A 21,743-nucleotide genomic window follows, 5' to 3' on the forward strand; every position below is an offset into this window, starting at 1 on the left:
TTCACACTAAATATTTATCTTAATTCCTAATACCTGATAAATTGCATCTGGATTTCAACCAAAACTACAAATTATGCCAAAAGGAAAAGAAAAACACAGTATGAAGAGATAACACCAAGAATCAAAAGCATACTCAGATACAACACAAATTTTGGAATTGTCAGACAGAGAATATAAGGTATCTATAATTAGTTTATTAAGGGCTTTAATAGAAAAATTAGATGACATGAAAGAACACATGAGTAATATAAACTGAGAGATGGAAACATTAGGAAAGTATGTTTTAAAGTGCTGCAAGTCAAAAATACTAGTATAGTCTTCAGGTTTCCAGCTCTATCTTAGAAGTTAGATAGAAACTTAGAAGTCATCACAAGAATGAGCCGAAAACCTGAAAATCAACAACTTTTTTTATATCCATCAAAGAATTGAGGTCACAGGACAAACCACCTCAATGAAAACTGGAGCTACAAGAAGATACAAAGATGCATGGTTTACTCAGAGCAGAAATGCCCAGAAATCACTGATGGAGCTAACATCACTTTTTAATTAGAACAGTGTTTTTATTTTCTAGTATTGCTTTTTGATCTTAGGATTTCCATCCCTCTGCTTACATTACCTGGTAGTATATCTTGTAAATTTTTTTGCCTTTCAACAGGAAATTACAAGACATTTTCAAAGGTAAAATCAGTTTGAAGAGGCTAGAACAATCATCAGACCTGGACTCAGAGGCGGCAGGAGTGTTGGAATTACTGGACTGGCAAATTAAAGTAACTATGTGAATGGCTCTCATGGAAAACAATATGCAAGAGCAGATTGATAATGTAAACAGAGAGATGGAACTTCTAAGATTAAAAAAATTCTAGGAAACAAAAATATTGTAACAGAAATGAAGGATGCCTTTGATGGGCATTAGAGTGGAAATGGCTGAGTAACTTGAAGATGTATCAGTAGAAACTTTCCAAACTGAAAAGCAAAGACTGAAAACAAAAACAAAAACAAAAAACCCCACGTAAAACAAAATATCCAAAAACTATGGGACAATTACAAAAGGTGTAGCATAAATTTACTGGGGATACCAGAAGGAAAAGAAAGAACTAGAATAAATATTTTGAAGCAGTGATGATTGAGAATTTCTCAGGATTAATATCAGATGTCAAACCAGATTCAGGAAGCTGAGATACCAAGAAAGATAAATGCCAAAAAATCTATACCTGGGCATATCATATTCACACTTCAGAGAATCAAATACAAAGAGAAAATCTTTAAAGAAACTAGCAGAAAAAAATACCTTAGCTATAGAGAGGCAAGATCAGAATTATACTTCTCTTCAGAAATTTTGTAGGAAAAGATTGTAGAATTAAAATATTTAGGAGTTTCCAGTGTGGTGCTGCGGGTTAATGATCTGGCATCTCTTTGGTGGCACAGTATCCATCCCTGGCCTAGCGTAGTTAGTTAAGCATCTGGCACTGTCACAGCTATGGCCTAAGTTTCAGCTGTGGCTCAGATTCCATCCCTGTCCCAGGAGCTTCCATATGCCATGGTTGCAGCTGATAAAGAAAGGAAAAATTAAAGTGTTGAGGAGTTCTCTTGTGGTGCAGTGGGTTAAAGATGCTGCATTGTCAATGCAGTGCCTAGGGTCACTGCTGTGGCACAGGTTCAGTCTCTGGCCTGCGAACTTCCACGTGCTGCTGGTGCAGCTAAAAAATAAATACATAAATTTAAGTGTTGAAAGAAAAGAAATCCCAACAACCTAGAATTCTGTATCCACTGAAATGACCTTGTCAATCAAAAATTGAAGGAATTTGTTACCAGTAGAAATACCTTGCAAGAAATGTTAAAAGAAGTTCTTCAAAGGAGAGGAGTATCATATAGGTCAGAAGCTTGGAACTGCATCAGAAAGGAAAACTATGAGAGAAAGCATATGTCAAGATAAAATAAAAACTTTTATTTTTCTTATTTTTAATTGATTGAGCATAACAGTTTGTTCAGTACAATAAAGCAACAATGAATTCAATGATTATAGCTTATGAATAAGTGAAGTGAATGACAGCAAAGAAATAAGGGACAGAAGAGAAGAATTAGGAATACTTTTTTATAAGACATTCACATTGCCCCTGAATGGGATAGTGTTGTATGAAAGGGCACTGTGTTAGTTTAGATGCATATCACAAACTCTAGGCTAACAACTAAAAAAAGGCAAAGTAAGGAGCGTAATTGATATGCTAACAAAGTAGACAAAAATGGAACCATATATTATGCTCAATTAAAGCAACAGAGGCAGAAAAAAAGAATTAAGGGCAGTGAATAGAAAATAATATTATATCATCATTGATATATTTAAATATCAATGGTTTAAATATACCATTAAAAAGAAAATGACTGCAAGAGTGGATGAAAAAATAAGACCCAAATGTATGCTGTATCCCCTAAGTCGATACATATAGGGTAAAAGTAAAGGGATGAATAAAGATATACCAGGCTAACACTAATAAAAAAAAAAAAAAACTGGAGCACCTGTATTATTTTCAAACAAAGCAGACTTCATATTAATAAAATTATCAGAGATAAGATAGGCATTACATAATGATAAAAGAGGGCAATCCTCTAACAAAACATAGCAATTCTTAAAGTGTATACTCCTAAAAATAGAACATGAAAGTATGTGACACAAAAACTAAAAACCTCTAAGGGAAATGAGCACAGCCACTCTTATAGTTAAAGACTGATATCAGCATGCTTTTAGTAATAAAGAACAGTCTCAGCAGACAGAAAATCAGTAAAGACATATTTGAACCCAACAGCACCATTAATGAACTAGATTTAAGTCATATAGACTATTTTACTTGAGAATAGCAGAATAAACATTCTTCTTGAGGTCACATGGAATATCCACCAAGTTAAACCATGTTTTAGAACTTAAAGAGCACCTTCACATACTTGAGAAAAAAGAAATAATGCAATGTATGTTCTTAGACTAGAGTGGAATTAAACTAGAAGTTAATAACAGGAAGATAGGCAGAAAATCCTACATTCATGAATACTAAATAGCACACCACTAGATAACATATAGGTCAGGAAGTAATCTCAAGATATATTATCAACTTATTAATTTGTGGGATGCAGTGAAAGCAGTGCTTAAGGGGAAATTTGTAGCCTTGAAAGCATATTTTGGAAAAGGAGAAAGATCTAAAATCAGTGAACTAAGTTTTCACCTTAAGAAAGTAGAAAAAGAAGAGTAAATTAATGCAAAATTATCAGAGAAAAGAAATAATAAAAATTAACTCAGAAATCAATGAAATTGAAAGCAGAAAATTAATAGGGAAAATCAACAAAATAAAAGGCTAGTTCTTTGAAAAGATCAATAAGATTGGTAAATCTCTAGCAGGCTAACTGAGAAAAAAAAGACAAATTAGTAATATAAAAAACGAAATGCCATTACTACCAATTTATGGGCATTCAAAGTATAGGAGAATATTATGAACAGCTTTATCCCCACAAATTTGATAACGTAGGTGAACTGGATTAATTCATTGAAAAACAGTCTGGCAAAACCCACACATGAACAAATAGATGATATTATTAAGACTATATCTATTAAAGAAATTGAATCAATTTTAAAATTAGAAAGAAAAGGAAGCAAGGAATAAAAGAAAGAAAGCAAGAGAGAAAAAGAAAGGTAGAAAGAAGAGAGGAAGAAAGGAGGGAAGGAAGAGTGGGAGGGAAAGGAAAGGAATTGAAGAAAGAGAGAATGAAGGAAAGAAAGAAAAAAGAATGAACCAGGCTCAGATGGGTTCACTAGTAAATTCTATCACACATTTAAGGAAGAAAATATGCCAATTCTCTATAATCTCTTCCAGAAGACAGAAGCACAAAGACTACTTCATAATTTATTCTATTAGGTCAACATAATCCAAATAACAAAACTAGTATCAGATGCTTGACAAGAAAAGAAAACTATAAACCAGTAGCTCACACGAGCATAGAAGTAAAAATTCTCTACAAAAGTAGCTATAGCAAACCAAACCAAACCAATATTATATGAGTTAAACCCACAGTCGAGTAGAATTGACGTCAGATGTGTAAAACCACTTCACATTTGAAAATTAATTACTGTAATTCAGCACATCAACAGACTAAAGAAGGAAAATCACATGATCATATCAAGATGCTGTAAAAGCATCTGATAAAATCTACTCCCATTCATGCTAGGAATAAAGGAGAATTTCCTTAAATTTATAAATAATATCTACAGAAAGTGTACAGGTAAAATATATATGTTAAAAAGGAGAAATACATAAATCAATAACCTGGATACAAAATAAATACACAGAAATTGATTGCATTTCTGTATACTAACAATGAAAGATCAGAAAGAGGAATTACAGGAACAATCCCATTTACCATTTCATCAAAAAGAATAAAATACTCAGGAATGAACCTACCTAAAGAGGCAAAAGACCTGTACTCTGAAAACTATAAGACCCTGATGAAAGAAGTCAAAGATGACATAAACAGATGGAAAGATGTGCTCTTGGATTAGAAGAATCAATATTATTAAAATGACCATACTATCCAAGGCAATCTGCAGATTGAGTACAATCCCTTTCAGGTTACCAATGACATTCTTCACAGAACTGGAATAAAATAATTTAAAATTTGTATAGAAACTCAAAAGGCCTTGAATAGCCAAAGCAATCTTGAGGGGGGGAAAAAAAAAAAAAAGAAAAGAAAAGAACTGGAGGAACCAGGCTTCCTGACTTCAGACTGTATTATAACGCTACAGTAATCAAATCAGTATGGTACTGGCACAAAAACAGAAATATAGATTGGTGCGACAGAATAGAAAGCCCAGAAATAAACCCAAGCACCTAACGTCAACTAATCTATGACAAAGGAGGCAAGAGCATACAGTGGGGGAAAGATGGTTTCTTCAATAAGTGGTGCTAGGAAAACTGGTCAGCTCCATGTAAAAGAATGAAATTAGAACACTAACACCATACAAAAAAATAAACTCCAAATGGATTAAAGATCTAAACGTAAGGCCAGATACTGTAAAACTCCTAGAGGAAACATAGGCAGAACAGAATACTCTTTGACATAAATTGCAGTGGTATCTTGTTTGATCCAATGCTTAGAATAACGAAAATAAAAACAAAAATAAACTGATCAGACCTAATTAACCTAAAAGCCTTAGCACCATAAAAGAAACCATAAATAAAACAAAAAGACAACCTGCAGAATGGGAGAAAATCTTTGCAAATGAAGTGACCAACAAGGAATCTCTAAAATGTACAAATATCTCATATAGCTTTATACTAAAAAAAAAAAAAAAAAAAAAAAACCCATAAAATGCAATAAAAAATGATCAGAAAAATCTAAATAGGCATTTCACCAAAGAAGACAGAAAACTTCCCAAAAGATATGAAAAGATGCTGAACATCATTAATTATTAGAGAAATGCAAGTCAAAACTACAATGAGGTATCACCTCACACCAGTCATAATGGCCTTCATCAAAAAGTCTAAGCAAATGCTGGAAAGGCTGTGAAGAAAGGGGAACCTTCCTACACTATTGGTAGGACTGTAAATTGGTGCAACCTCTGTGGAGGACAGCGTGGAGGTTCCTTAAAAAGCTAAATGTAGAACTACCATATGATCTAGCGATCCCACTCCTGGGCATCTATCTGGAGGAAACCATAATTTGAAAATATACATGCACCCCAATGTTCATTGCAGCACTATTTACAATAGCCAAGACATTGAAGCAATCTAAATCTCCATCAACAGAAGAATGGATAAAGATATGGTACATATATACAGGAAATATTCAACCATAAAAAAGAATGAAATAATGCCATTTGCAACAACACGGATGGACCTAATGATTATCAGGCTGAGTAAAGTAAGTCAGACAAAGACAAATATCCTATGATATCACTTATACATGGAATATAATAAAAAGATACAAAAGAAATTACTTATAAAAAAGGAACCAACTCACATATTTCAAAACCAGTCTCATGGTTACCATAGGTTAAACCATTGGGGAGACGGAAAAATTGGGAGGGTGGGAATAACATATACACACTACTGTATAAAATAGATTATTAATGAAAACCCACTGTATAGCACAGGAAAATCTACTCAATAGTTTGTAATAGCCTATATGGGAAAGAAGAATGGATATATTTATATGTATGACTGATTCACTTTGCTATACACCTGAAACTAGTACAACATTGTAAGTCAAATGTACTCCAATAAAATTAAATTTAAAAATGAAATTAAATGAAATCAATAGCCTAATTTTCACCTTGATACTATAAAAAGAGAAAATAAAAAGTAAGCAGCAGAATAAAAGGAATAATCAAAGCAAGCAGATATTAACAGGTTTGGAAATAGGAAAATGATCAATAAAATCAGTGAAACCTAAAGCTAGTTCTTTGAAAAGACCAGTTAAGGTGATCTAGTCAAGCCAGGAGAAAAAGAGAAGGCACAACTTGCCAATATTATAAATGAAAGAAAGGTCATGACCACTCATTTTGTGAACATTAAAAAGACTTGCACCTGGAGGGCATTATGCTAAGTAAGTCAGACAGCAACAGACAAATACTGTATATCACTTATTTGTGGAATTTAAAAAATACAACAAACTAATACAGACTCACAGATATAGAGAACAAACTAGTAGTTGCCAGTGAGGAGACAGATGGGGGCACTAAAGGTGTGGGGGATGGGGATATAAACTCTTGGGTGAAGATCGACTCAAGGATGTGTTGTACAACACAGGGAATACAGCCAATGTTTTATAATAACTGTAAATGGAAAGAACCACTTGAAATTATATAAAATTTTAAAATAAAAATACAAACAGATTTAAGGAGAAAAAAGATAATAAAAGAACATCATGGGAGTTCCCGTCATGGCTCAGTGGTTAAACAAGTCCAAGGGAAGCATGGGGTTGTGGGTTTGATCCCTGGCCTTGCTCAGTGGGTTAAGGATCTGGTGTTGCCGTGAGCTGTGGTGTAGGTCGCAGATATGGCTCAGATCCCACGTTGCTGTGGCTCTGGCATAGGCCGGTGGCTACAGCTCTGATTAGATCCCTAGCCTGGGAACCTCCATATGCCTTGGGTGTGCCCCTAGAAAAGACCAAAAAAAAAAAAAAAAAAAAGATTATAAAAAACTCTCTGCCCATAAATTTGATAACCTAGATTTGAAAGATGTAGGTAATCTGAATCATCTTACATCTATAAAAGGAATAATAGTCATTCATTATAAAATTAATAACCTTCCAAAAAAGAAAGTTCTAAGCCCAGGTAAATTTTGTCAACTATTTAAAGAAAAAAATTACACTAATTTTCCACATTCCTTTCAAGAAAATAGAAACAGGGAATACTTCCTAACTTATTCTATGAGGTAAACATTACACTGATACCAAAACTCAGTAGAGGCTTTACAAAAAATTAAAACTTAGATCAGGATTTCTCACGAGGGATAGATTTAACAGTCCTTCACAAATCTTGTAGCAAACTGAATCCAACAATGCATAAAAAATAATAGATCACAACCAAGTGGGATTTATTCCAGGTTGGTATGGCTTGTTGGGCTTTAGAAAATGAATCAGTGTAATTCACCAAATCAACAGGCTAAGGAAAAAAATCATGTGATCACATCAATTGGTGCAGAAAAAGCTTTTGACAAAATCTATTATTCATGATATTTAAACTCTCAGTGAACTGGAAATAGAGAAGAATTTCCTCAACTTGGTAAAGAACATCTATAAGAACAAAAACTAATATATCTAATAGTGAGAAACTGCCTTCTTTTCCCCAAAGATCAAGAACAAAGCAAGGATTTTTTTTTTCTTTCAGAACATTTGTAAAATGATACTGCCACTTTAGAGGACAATTTGGCAATTTCTTACAAAGCTAGAGTTGTACCATACAATATAGCGATTGTATTCTTAGGTATTTTCTCATCATATTTGAAAATTATATTCACAGTAAAACTTCCTTGTGGCTCTGTATGGCAGCTTTTTTTCATAATTGCTAAAAATTGGAAGCAACCAGGATATTTTACAGTAGATAAGGAGATAAACTATATGGTACATCCATAAAATGAGGTATTTTTTAACCACTGTCAAGGGTTCAGTGAAGAATTTTAATAGGTAAAGGGATTATTTGGGTCAGTGAAACTATTCTGTATGATACTATAATTTTGAAACATGATTCTATGCATTTCTCAAAGCCAAAGAACTTTATTGCACAGAGAATGAACTTTAATGTATACAAATTTCAAAAAATTTAGATGGCCTAGGGAACCCCAGGATAAAATGCAGAATGTGATGAACAATCTAGCTGTTCTACAAATGTGTGAATCAGTCTCACTGAGGGAGGTGAGGCAGGAGAAGATGTGCTAACCTAAGTAACTGAAAATGAATGGAGACTGCAAGATCGAAAGCAAACGGACCTGCTCTTAGCACTACTGTAGTTGGTAAGTTGTTTGCCATGGTGGAACAGGATGGCAATTCTCATACTTATAACATGTACACTGGCTGTATAGTTAAGTAAAAGCCTGACAAGGACTTGGTATTTTTGATAGGCAGTCATCATCATTCTGCTAAATAGATAACGTAGGAGTTGTCAGAATTTTATGTATATTGCATTTTCATACCCCAATCCAATGTCTCATCAAAATGCCAGCCCATATAATTGCCTAAATTTAAAGTATCAAGTTGTTTATATTAATAGCCATTTTTCTCTTATACAGAATACAAACGCAAGGTAATCAATTTTTTGTATTTAAAATTCTCTTAAATGTGTATAATTCCAGCTTTGAATTTCTCTCAAATTTCAATAAATCTCTAACAGCTGGCACATCCCATGATTTCATTAAGAGTTTCTTCTTTTATTGAAGTAACTATTAAAATACCACTTTCCCAAGCAGCCATCTGGAATATGACATAGGAGATGACAGACTCCTCCCATGAAATCCAGAAGAAATAAGAAACTCAGTGTCCTCACAAAAGCTGTGCAAAGATTGTCTAGATCTTTACCTGCATTATGCATTGAATTACTGACAAAGATTAAAAAAAAGAAAAACCTATCTAAACACTTAATTTATAATAATAAACTTCTTGAGGACATTCAGGGTCCATGTCAGCACCATTCATGTTGTCTGCTTTACAGCAATCTTTCAAGGTAACTAACCCTACTTCAGAATTGCACATGACAAACCAGCATCCTGAAAGTAATCTATCCAAAATTACACAACCAATCTACCCAGGTTAGGGGTGGACGTCTGTCTGATTTCAAAGATATATTCTTTCTGTCACATGGCACTGCTTTACAAAGATAATTAATTTTTAAAATGTTCCCATTGTTTACTTTCTTTAAGAATCTTCTCATAGTACGTATGACTTTCTCTAAACTGTCTAATGAGTTTAGAGATCAGGGGAAATTATAACAATTTATAACTTGAAATTGCAGGGTTGTTTGGGTAGGCTCAGCTGCTGAAATGACCCAGAGTGAGATCGTTGGGGGCAGGAAAGGGCACATTTTCTTTCAGACTGATCTTGATCTTGGGCAGCTGGGGAGCATGTTGGTTCTAGCCAGGGGAAGTCTTGTATGGGATTTCAAGCAAAAACAGATTTTGTACATCAGTTAGTGAAGAGATAATGTCTTATTATTGAAAATATTTGAAGATGGAGACTCCCAAGCCCTTTGGAGAAATGATGACAAGAGGACCCGGGGCAGGAAGTGGGATGTGGTGGTACCTGAGCCAGAAGGGAGACCTTCCTGGAATGTGTGCATCGAGCACCAGTGCGCCACATGGTGTACTGCTTGTCTGGAGGAAAAGCACGTCTGCAGTTTGCACTGTGATGTGTTCACACACTTACTTTTCAGCAGACACCAATTTTACTTGAGAGTTAGAGTTAAGAAAATATGCAGATGCCTAACCCACTGGACCCTGCCATTTCCCTGTACTGCTCACCACCTGCCTTCATGATAAACACAGTGTAAACCTCAGGCAATAAGACGCTTCTCAGCCAATAGAAGATGGATATTTCTGAGGAAAAAAATCGTCAACTATATGAAACTAAATAAGGTATTCTTTGAGATTTTCTTGTTTTCTAAGTTTCTTGTATACTAAATCAACTTAGAGCAAAATTAGGAGATAAATCATGTTTTGTCTTGTGTGCATGAGAAGGAGTTTGGATTTTATCCTGTTGGCCTTAGGAAATACTCTTAGGTTTCAATAGAGGATTCATGTTGAAAAGATTTGATTTTTTTTTTTTTTTTAGAAAATCCCTCTGAGGATCAGACAGATTGAAAAATCTCCTAAAATAAGTTGACTTAACTACTCCTCCCTCAGCCTGAAACTATTTCTGCATTCCAGAGGTTTCTGGAAGTGGTAGCTTCAATGGAATCACAAAAGGTACTCCCTACTCCTCCAAATTGTAATAGGACATTTTTTGTGTGTATGTGGGGAAGGATAAAATTCAACTACCAGCCTCCTGAAATACAAGCTTGTAGGAATAGCCCAAAATAAACTTAACCATAGTACATCATGGTACAGTGTCAGGGAAAAACAATTAAGTTTTGAAATAAAACTGTCCTGAAGAGAGAGGGAAGCTAGAGGTGGATCAGTCACAAAATCAGTTACCATCTTGTGGCTGAATCGGGAAGTTCCTCAGAATCCTGAAGAGGTCCTTGTGAGGAGTGGAGAATGGCGAAGGGTTGGTCTCATTCGGAGCTGAGCAGAGCTTTCCCACTGAGCTGAAAAAAGGAGACAGGAGATCAGGAAGTGAAGAATAGGTTAGAAAGCAGGTGCATGAATAATAGAAACAAAAAAATCAAGAGTAGGGAGTCATTTGTTCCCTGGTACTGGCGACAGGGCGTGGAGATAGCCTGGGAGCTAAGGGCATAGGGCTGCATTAGACGTAGTTAGCACCCCGTATTTCATGAATAGAAGACACTGTTATTCCCTGTGAAGCTGGCAAATGTCAAAAGGCAAAAGCAATACAAAAAGTGATTCAAGTTGTATTCCTAACATATGAAAAGAGTATTAGATTGTACTCTAATATGTGCCAAAATGCATGGATGCAAAACTGATTGTTATTGTTAATGTACTAATAATCTTAATAAATATGTAGGTAACACCATGCTAACGTGTGGGTTTTATATGTTTTGTAAACATATAAAACAAACAAGCTATATCAGTTGAAATCCATAATGTGTGGGAGGGAGTCTACAGCACTTCTTGTACTAAAAATACAGGAAACCATTGGGCATTTTAAATCGTGGGACACTATTTTAAGAGTAATTTCTGCTCATGTAAACATTTGTAATATGCTATGACTTTCTTCTGAACTCTTCACCATCTTGGGATATTGATACTGGTAGAAAAAAAATCTAACTGATTTTATCAAGATTTTGAATTGCATGTGTTTAAACATTTTTTCTTTTCTTTTTCTTTAAAAATTTTTTTTCTAAAAAAATAAAGATTCACATTGTGAATTATGCAGCTTACTGACAGAGTCATCTATAATAAAACCAACAAGTGCTTCTCTAAACTCTTAATGAAATGAAACACTGAGATATTGAGATAAACAAGAAGCAAGGATTGGGACCACAGTGATATTAGGACAAAGGGGCGGTCTAAGAAAAAATAAATGTGTTTGGTAAAAACTGCAGTTACGTTAATCTGTAATGCAAGACAAACAGGTCAAAGGAGTGAATGTAGGCATAGTTTAAATGGTGAAAATGTTGAAGAAGATGGAAAGGGAATCTTGAATGGTTCACCTCTAGGCATTTTCTATAGACCAGATAGACTTAATAGTGATTCTGTTTTCATCTAAAGTATCTGAATAAAAAAATAGTGCACTAACATATAGAAGGAAGTAAAACTAGGCAATGGTGAGATAATTAGTATATCATTTAAGAAACTTAGAAAACCCTGTGGTTTTTTATTTTTAGCAAAAAGGCAATTATTTGCTTTTAATCATGTGTGTAAAAAGTAGCTATTGTTTCATTAGTAAACTCATAAAAAACACTGAACTGCCACCTAAATCTATAACGCAGCATGTAATTGAAGTGCTTCCCCACAGAATGGGTGGCGTAAGTGAGGGTTGCTGCTCCCGTGAGCACAGCTACCCTGTCTCCTATGGCTGGTGGAAAACACAGGTCTAGAATTTACTTTTACCTCTCTGTGATTATCTAAATTTTAGATAAGTAAGCACAGAAAATTAAAAGATAACCAATTGTTGACAGTGATTTTCTGTGTATCTTATGAGTGACTTTATTTTTGTCGTCTCAGTGTGTTTCCAAATAGTCAAAATGAATATATATTTATATATTCAAGCATACACACACACACAAACACACACACAATGGAAGAAACAATATATAAGAGGAAACACTGTAAATTGATAATATAAGAATCCAGTATCCGTTTCTAGTAGAGCAGCCAGAAATCATGTTGATCACATTCAGGAATCTCGTGGCTACAACATTCTCAGGTGCTGTGCTAGGACCCACGCCTCTTTTTAAAGTCAGGTCAGGATATCTATAGCTTATTAACCCTTTGACATACAAGTTATTAAAGGTTTTTTTTGGTTTGGTTTTTTTTTTTTTTTTTTGCTGTTTAGGGCCGCACCTGCGGCATATGGAGATTCCCAGGCTAGGGGTCCAATCAGAGCTACAGCTCCTAGCCTATCCCACGGCCACAGCAACCCAAGATCCAAGCCACGTCTGTGACTTACACCACAGCTCATGGCAATGCCAGATCCTTAACCCTCTGAGTGAGGCCAGGGATGGAACCTGCAACATCATGGTTCCTAGTTGGATTCGTTTCCTCTGTGCCACAACAGGAACTCCTACATTTATTTTTAGAAGATTAAAAATTCACTGAGTCCTTTTATTTCTCTGATATATCAATATTCTCAAATTCCTTTATCTTTCTTTTGTAACCACATCATTTACATGACAATTTGAAATTACTTATTGCTTAGTAACTTGTCGTTTCAGGGAAACAAAATTCACTTAGAAATGTACTCAGGGTCAGATTTATAAGATAATTACCATATAATCAGGAAGTATGTTGTTCAGTTATGGTACAAGTTATAGATTGATATATTTCAGTATTTTTTCTTGCTCTTAACTTCATTTCTTCCCTTCACTTTTCTCGTGTTCCTCTACTTCTCATCTCTTCTTCATTTCCTTTTTCTATTTATTTGATGCCATATAATATGATAGGATAAAAATGTAAGATTACTTTTAAAATGGACAAAAAGGAAAATATAAGAGGAAATGATATTAACATTTAAGTTATGTTTTCTGTACATAACTAGTCATACTAGTTATAACTACAATAGCGTATTGGCTTGAAATAATGTAAAAAAATATAGGAAGATAGGAAATGGGCAAAAATTTGAAATATATGTTATATTAGTTCTAGAGATGTATAAGCCCAATAATCCTTTTGGAAACTTACCGAGAAAGAAAATCTAAAATAAGAAATTATTCATTCTAAAGAATGCATGGACAGATGCATGGGTCAGAACCCTTTGATTTGTCACAATAACAAAAGGAGATTAATTAGCTAAACAAACACGTCTTGAACTACATTGTCCATGTCAGGCTCTGATCTAGGCATTGGGGGTAGAGCAGTGAGCAGAAATAAACCCCTCTTCTCATTAATTGTACATTCTTTGGAAATATTGTAAATTTGATAGTGACACTATCTCAGTGAATCTCACGAATCCCAAACTTATTTATTGACCTTTACCCAAATTTGTCATCCCATACTACCTGGCACACAGTTGATGCTATATGAGTTGTTGTTAATGAAATACATGTCATAAAAATGGCCAAATGGAATTCCTGCGTTGGCCCAGCAGGCTTGCTAGCGTCTTGGGAGTGCTGGGTCGCAGGTTTGGTTCCAAGCCCAGAGCAGTGGGTTGAGGATCTGGCATTGCCATAGCTGCAGCTTAGGTTGGTCATGACTACAGCTCGGTTCTGATCTCTGACCTGGGAACTCCAAGCTGTGCAGTGGCCAAAAATAGGGGAAAAAAATGGGCAAGTAAGCCGTTTTATTTTTTCATTTCAGAACATTAGGTCTTCACCTCCTTTACTCAGAATCCTACACTATGAATTAAAAATAACTATATTCTTATATATATGCTGCATAGTTACGTCTGTAGGAGTTTGTGTTCATCTCAGTGACACAGTTTACAATAAGTTAAATACTGCTTTCAGCAGAACTGCACAGGATTAGAGAATTTGAAAGTAACTATTTTGTCTGTGGTTTCGTCTTGTTAAAAATGCCAAGTTTTGCTTGACTTCAATTCAAAACCATACATATTTTTCAAAATTTCACATGACATTTTTCTCAAATACTTCCCTCCTAATATGCCAATACTTTTTCTTAGTTTCTTTACATAGTATAAATGACTATCCTTGAGAAATATAGCAATGTCCAAATCTAGAACACTTTACTCTTTTCTAAGGACCTGTGTTAGCATAAAGACAATTTTCTGTTCAGCTACATTAACGTATAACCTAAAGGTTTTAGCAGGAATTAATAGGCTTTTAAAAATTCACCCAGATTCTAAAATTTGGAAAAAAAAAAAAAAAAAAAAAAAAAGATTATATCCTTGCCTAAAACTCTTTCCTGGAATTTTGTGTTTGAATGATCCTTTTTACAATTAGAAGCAAATAGAGGAAGCATGGAATATTGGAGAAAAGTAAAAGGACACATATTTCAGCACTGGGTGAACCTTTCGTGGTTTGGGAAATTTCGAGAATGACTTTTTGGAAACTTACCTGGAATTTTAGGAATGCCAGTAAATGTTCTGTAAAATAGTAGGTACTCCATTTTATTATGATAGAAAACTTTTTGAAATCTTTACCAAAGTTAGAGCAAGCTCAAGGTCACAGGCTGCCTCCAAAGGGGGGACTGTGGGACTTAGATCTCTTACAGAATTATATTTTTCTATAAGGCTTAGGAGAGAGGACACATTTTAAATATAGTATGCAAAAGAAAGCTGCATCCTTACATTCCCAAGTATCTTTTTCCACCTAGAGTACTTATCTGCAAAGCACAGTGTTTCATCTCAATGGAATATTTGACACATGGACTCAATAGGTCTCCGGCTTATATTTTACTTTAATTATGATGCTTACAATGTACAATCATTTCCTTCACTTATAAATAGCCTTTTTAAGGGAAATCAAAGTCTGACAAAGTTTAGATTGCAGTGCGTTTTTAGTATTAATGATGACATCAAACATTTACTCTTTATGCTCTGTTAACCCTTCAGTCACAAATCCTAGCCATTATGGCCATACGTAACCTCTTTTCCTGATGTGCAAACCTAAACTAAGGTTGACAAATCTAAAGAGAGCCTCCTTTTGCTTTAAGCTCTGGGGCCTACATTGTGTTTCTGTCATAGGAGTGATGGTAAGAGGGACTAATTAAAAGTCCAATGAATGTGCCAGGGTTAAAATCACAGACTCTGCTCATTAACAGTCGTTTACCTAAGGATATTTCCAAAGAATTCTTTCCATGTCTGAAAAGAACAAAAACTGAAGGGGGGAGGGAAGAACAAGTTGAAAGAATCATTTATAAGTATTTTATATTAGAAATGTGATTTAAAAAAAAACATTCAGAGATACCATTAATGGAGGAATCCAAGTATAAGTAGATCTTCAAATACTGTTCTTTTATTATGTGTGCATGTGTGTCTGTGCGTACATCTGAGTGTGTGTGTGTGTGTATTTTAAAGGGGAATATCCTCTCTAAAGAGTAGAAAAAGAAATAGGAAAAAATCAGAGCCATTTTGTTAATTGTCTTTTTCCTGCTGTTTCCATGGTAATACTGGCTGCCAGACTTCTCTGCAGAGTGACAGTCCAACAATTCACACACTACACCCTTTCAAGCACAATGAATGGCCGTGAAAGAGGCCGAACAGGCACCATTCAGGAAACATGTGATATCTACTCAATGCACTACCTTTCATCCACATTTTCCAAATTGCAGTTAATTTAATTCTAAACAAATGGCTAAGGGGGACAAATGAGGATTAGAAGGAAAAGAACATCTTGAGCTCTAATGGGGATGGTTTGTGTGAAGAACAATATAGCACTTTCTTCTGTTGCCAAGAAGGCTGGATGTAAAGATGCACGTTCCCTCTTCGTCTGAGGCCTTGGTTTAGATGCTATATCAACAATGAGAACCATGGCAGAAAATTTCTTGGCAATGCAGTGTTTATGGAGGTTTGGGCTTTCCATTTGGAAACCCAGTTGATACAGTATGAAGTAATTTCATCTATTAGGAAATAAAATATCACATCAGACTTTATACTGACATTTAGGAACTACTAGTTTTTGTGAGATTATATTTTCCTGTATTTTTAACATTTTTTAAGATTCAGGAGAAAGTTTTTGTAACAAAATACAAGGAATTATCTTTATTCAGTCTAGAGTTGTATGTGATTTCTGTGTTTAAATGTCAGCAAAGTAGGCCGCAGTTATTTAAAAATCAAAACAGACCAAGAGAAGGTTAAAACTGGGTCCTTGCAAACTATTTCGTGTTATTTGAATGAAAGAATCATCTCCCGTGTTCATATAATTTTTCAGATAAATGCCTCGGAAAACTTAAGAAAATTCATTTTGAATACGGCATATATAAAATCCATATTTCTAATTAAAATAACTTAAGGTAGTATTTTTCTACTCCATTGATGAGCTTTATGTGTTACAATACCATGAACAATTTGGTTAGAGGTACACGAGTCAGATACCAACCTCAAAATTCCATAGTCAGTATCACAAATCCACCTGTATAATCACATTTGTGTTTCCTTTTTTAGATTTAAGTTTCTAAGAGACCATTCTTATTTATGTTTACTGATCCAGGGAAAAGAATCCAAATGAATTTGCTAATAATTCTTTGTCTCCATTACCACATAGTTCTGCTTGAAATATGAGCACATCCATAAACTTAGCTTCACCACTGTGATGATTACATGATGCACTTTTAATCCAAGTGAGTTATTTGAGAGGTACCACATAGAGTTTTTGTGATTTTTGACTCTAGGGTAGTTTTAGAAGAACACACTTTGAATAAAAGTTCTGATTTGTCTGCTATCAGATAATCTATAAAGAAATGAGACTTGTAATGACTTTGGTTTCTGAGTGGATTAGTCTTAGGGCTTAAGTATGAATTGTTCTAAATCTTTTCAGAAATTTAAATGATACCAGGATCATAGTATTTCAGATGTTTGACCAAAGTCTTAAAATTCTTCCTTCTTTACTCATTTTTTCAATTTTTTTTTTTTTCTCTAACATTTAGGACCCTTAGGGCTGACAACCCATGGTTGTTGAAATGCATAGGACAAAAGGTCATTTTCCTCATGTAGAGGGGCCGGTATCAGATGTTACCTTGGGAAAAAGTAGTGTTTGATGCAGAGGTTCAGTTGGGGAGCCAGGCCTCCTGTTATTTCTGAAAGTTTTGATGTGCTCGATAGAATCTTGTTGGTTTTCTTGTAAAGAGGGGTAGAAATGGATACTTTTAGTGAATAGTGACTTTTAGTGTCTAGGAGCCTGATACTGTCATTTCAAGACTGAGACTCACAAGCATCCAGCACTGAGTAGAGGTAAAAGGCACCCACTGTTGGAATGTGGGAGACAGACCAGCCTTCACTCAGGTCCCACTCACCCTCAGCTTTGCTCACTTGTTTTCAAGCCTAGATTTCTATGAGACGAAAACACACCTTGGGGATTTCAGCTGCTGAGAGATATGGGAAAAACCTGTGTTTAATCACTGCCAAGTCCACCCCTGGGTGTCATGGCACATCTAGGGGGAGAGTCACTGCACTGTTAATATTCTTTTTTAAATCTACAAATTACAAGCAATCCTACTTTTTTTGTAAGATTCCAAATAGGAGAAAAGCTTATGTTAAGCACTTAGAAGTGGGCTATAGAAGTGGAAGCACAGGTGAAAGATAGTTATGACAAAGAAAGTGTTACAATGCCTGAAGGAAACTCACTGTCCACAGTGAGTGGAATAGATGACTTTGTGATGGTGCTTCTCTAGCTACACTCTGTCTATCTGTATGCCTCAGTGATATCTCTCAGGGCCCTTTCCCTTTGGGAAAGAAAAATTTCCTGGACCAGGATTCAAATCAAAAAATAATAATGACATCATGTTGCACAAAATGTGGGAGAGAACAACAAGACAGCACCGGGAGTGACCAGTGGCAGGTCGTCACATGCCCCACTCTTGTTTGCAGTGGTTCATTCTCTCCCAACAGAACAAGTCATCAAATTCTTCTACAGAGGTTACCAGTGTCTGAGGATTCCCAGAGACCCATGAATAGATAAAGAGACCAAGGAAACTCTTGAATAGTGTGCCACATGGAGTGAATATTTGTCTAACTGCATTTCTTCTAAGGGGATGGTCACAATTTTACCCAAATCTCAGAAGATAATAATTACCAAAGAGTGGGGCCATCCCTGGCTTGGAGGGTATTAACAGCATCGGTGCTAAAACCATTGTGAGTTACGAGAGATTTCCTTAATTTCATTTCCCAGAGGGCCTGAAAATGCTCTCACCATAAAAATGAACAAACTTCCACTCAGTCCAATAAGTTCCTTAAAAACAAAAACACATGGTGTTTGTCATGTATTTGTTTGGAACGGGTGTCGGTGACCTCTTTCTCACACTTGGTCCAAATAAAGAGAACAGTCATTAAATTCAGAAGCTTCTGCAAGAGCTGGTAATTCGCAAGTGATTTCAATGTTTTTATTAACCCTATTGAGGCACACAAAAGTGACATTGAGAATGAAGACATAGTGTCTTTTTTTTTGCTTCGGGACACAGATATGTGCCTTTAATTTTACAATGTCACTATTCTCCAAAATGGACCTTCTGGCATATTTAAACCTGATTTTTAGACTAATAAAGAACAGCTGAAAATCTTCATCTTGATATGCAGAAAAAACAGGAATGAATCAAACCAGATTGTCATTAAGGGGATATTAACTCCCTATAACAGGGAAATACGGCTCCCTTGGATCATCTCAAAACTTCAGCAAACTCTGACCAAACAGCAGATGTCTGTGAATTTAACTTGTTATCTTTAAAGACAGTATTTAATTATTTCCCTTCGTTCACGCAACAAATGGCTCTTTTAGCAAGGAAGGTCAATGTTATTCAGATTGTTTCTACCAACGAAGTGCTGATATTCTTACTTTGTTTTAGAGGAAGATAGCAATTACCATTGGTCTTGGCAGCTATGTCTAGTCTGAAAACAGTCAGGATAGCAAGAACTGTTGGTGATTTTTCTCTTATCTGAACATCCAGTTACTCAAATGATACTTTCTTTCAACAGAGACATGGGGTGAAGAACCACAACCTCCAAATCTGCCTTCTTGGTGATGAATGGTTTTGAATATCTCCATACAAAGCACAGTCTCTAAAATGACTAGTCCAGTATTAATTTTGAATATTTTTTCTCATTTACCAATATTCTACTAGTCAATTCTTAGTTTCTCAGGTTTGCATTTTCTATGGAATTTGTTGTTCTCAGCTATTCAGCCGTTCTGCCATTTTTAGAGGATAAAACAGAATGAAACAAAAATCTGTTGGGGTTTCCATATTGCTTAATTACTTATGAAAAGCAGATTTGAAAAATAGTCTAAAGTGAAAATTTTACATTATCAATTCACTTTATCAGTGGTCTTGATTCTTTTACAAAGCACAGACATGGGTTTGCCCTTCCCCAGGCAAGGTTCTAAGCTCTTTCTTTGCACACATGAACTCAATTAATATTCATGATAACACCTTGAGATGGATGCAGTGACTAACCATATTTTTCAGATAAGTAAAAAAGGATTCACAAACCTTATTTAAGAGTGCAAAGCCCATGAATGCTAAAATTAGACAGTGTGTCTCAAAATTTCTGAATTGTTAACCCAAAAGTTCTGTTTTCCTCCTGTTTACTCTTATGATGGCTTTCTGTCTTAATATTTGGTTTTCAGCAAATTAAGATATTTTCCCCAGTTTTCTTTGGTTTATATTTGTTTGTGTATCTTTTCTCATCATTTAATATTCAGCACATCTTTGTTATTATGTTTAGATATATTTTTTATAAATACCATTTTGCTGAATTTTTTAAAACAAATCTGATAATTTAGGTATTATAGTAATAATGGGAAAATTTAGCTGTTAACAATTATGATGATTACTAATTTATTTAGAATTATCTTTACTTTGAGCTTTATATATGACTTGCTTTCCTTAGCTTTGTTTTGTTTGTTTTTTTGTAAATTTTGTTTTTGCTTTGTTCTTTATTTTTTGTTATTTCTTAACCCTGTTTTGCTTGTTTTTGTTTTATCTTTTTAAAGAATGTAACAATTTATACATTGTGATTTTTAATTTATGTGAATATTTACTTTGGTCTACTTATTATTGTCATTTGCTTTGCTCTCTATTCTTCCTCACATCTGTTCCTTTTTTTTGTCCCTCCCTTTCTTTTTCCTTCCTTCCATCTTTCCTTCCTTACTTTCTCTTTTTTTTCTTTCTTCCTAAATACATCACTCAGAAGTTTTGTGTTGTTCTGTTGGTGGTAAACACTCTCAGTTTTACCATTCGACTTATCTTCTCACTTTTGTTGTTGTTGAGAAGTATTCAATCAATTTGCTTTAAAAAGATGTGATATACATTAACACACACGAACAGCTTTGAGTAACACATAACAATACATAATTGGAAGAAGCTATTACTAAATATCAGTGTCTTAGAAGAATGATACATTATCACACACTTTTTCTAAATTAGCTTACCAGATAATCCAGTTAACTTACATAAGGGAAACTTGATTATAAGTAACACTGCTAATATGTAAATATAATAATAATAAATAATATTAATAATAACTACAATGGTTGGGTGGTTCTTTTTCCAGGCATTCTTCTAAGGCCTTTTTAGAACTTAATTTAAACTTTGCTATGAAATGTCTAAGTATACTTTTCTTTGTGTTTTTTCTGTTTTGGTTGTGAAGTCTTTCTTGAAGTTATGGGTTCTCATCTTTATTTCTGTCATTACTTTTCAAATATTTTTTTCTGTCCCATTCTTTTCTTTAGCTCCACAAACACAAATGCTCAATCTTTTCTCTGGGTCTCATTTATCTCATATTTTTTTCCCAAGTTTTTCTGCCTTTTAGGCTTTTTGAATCTCAGTCTACATATTTCTTCTGATCTATTTTTGAGTTTACCAATCTCTTCAACTGTTTATAATCTCTCATTAAATGCGTATACTGGGTTTTTAAGTTAAATTTATTGCATTGAAAGCTCCAAAGTGTCCATGAAATTCTTTTTAATACTGTCTAGTTTTCTGTCTCTCCTGTCTTAGCATTTCATTTCTTAAACATATTAATCATAGTTATTTTCAAATCCTTGTGCAATAAGTTCTAACATCTGAATTTCCTGTGGGTCTGCTTTAGGTTTGTTTGTATTACCTATGTCTTTTCTTGGTTTTAAATTGTGTGAAGTTAAAATAAATAAATAAATAAATTGTGTGAAGTTATGTCCTGATGTGATTGGGAATCTTATTGAACTTTAGACATTGTCTATGAAATAATTATAATATACAGATTTGAATAATGCTGTTTTCTTCCATAGAGGATCAACTGTTACTTCTGGTGAGCAGTTAGGGTTAGGGGCAGATTAACTTAAGGCT

The 21,743-nt window shown here is 34.6% G+C and overlaps 1 long non-coding RNA gene across 1 annotated transcript in view; it reads left to right on the forward strand.

Moving 5' to 3' along the window:
- LOC102165569 overlaps positions 1 to 21,743 on the forward strand; it is a 67,698-nt gene that overhangs the window by 29,774 nt on the left and 16,181 nt on the right. The window contains exon 3 of the long non-coding RNA XR_305983.2: positions 10,303 to 10,436. This is a non-coding gene — a long non-coding RNA (uncharacterized LOC102165569). The remainder of the gene's footprint in view (positions 1 to 10,302; positions 10,437 to 21,743) is intronic.

This window comes from Sus scrofa, chromosome 10 (genome assembly GCF_000003025.6).
Source record: "Sus scrofa isolate TJ Tabasco breed Duroc chromosome 10, Sscrofa11.1, whole genome shotgun sequence".
NCBI classification, from domain to species: Eukaryota; Metazoa; Chordata; class Mammalia; order Artiodactyla; family Suidae; genus Sus; species Sus scrofa.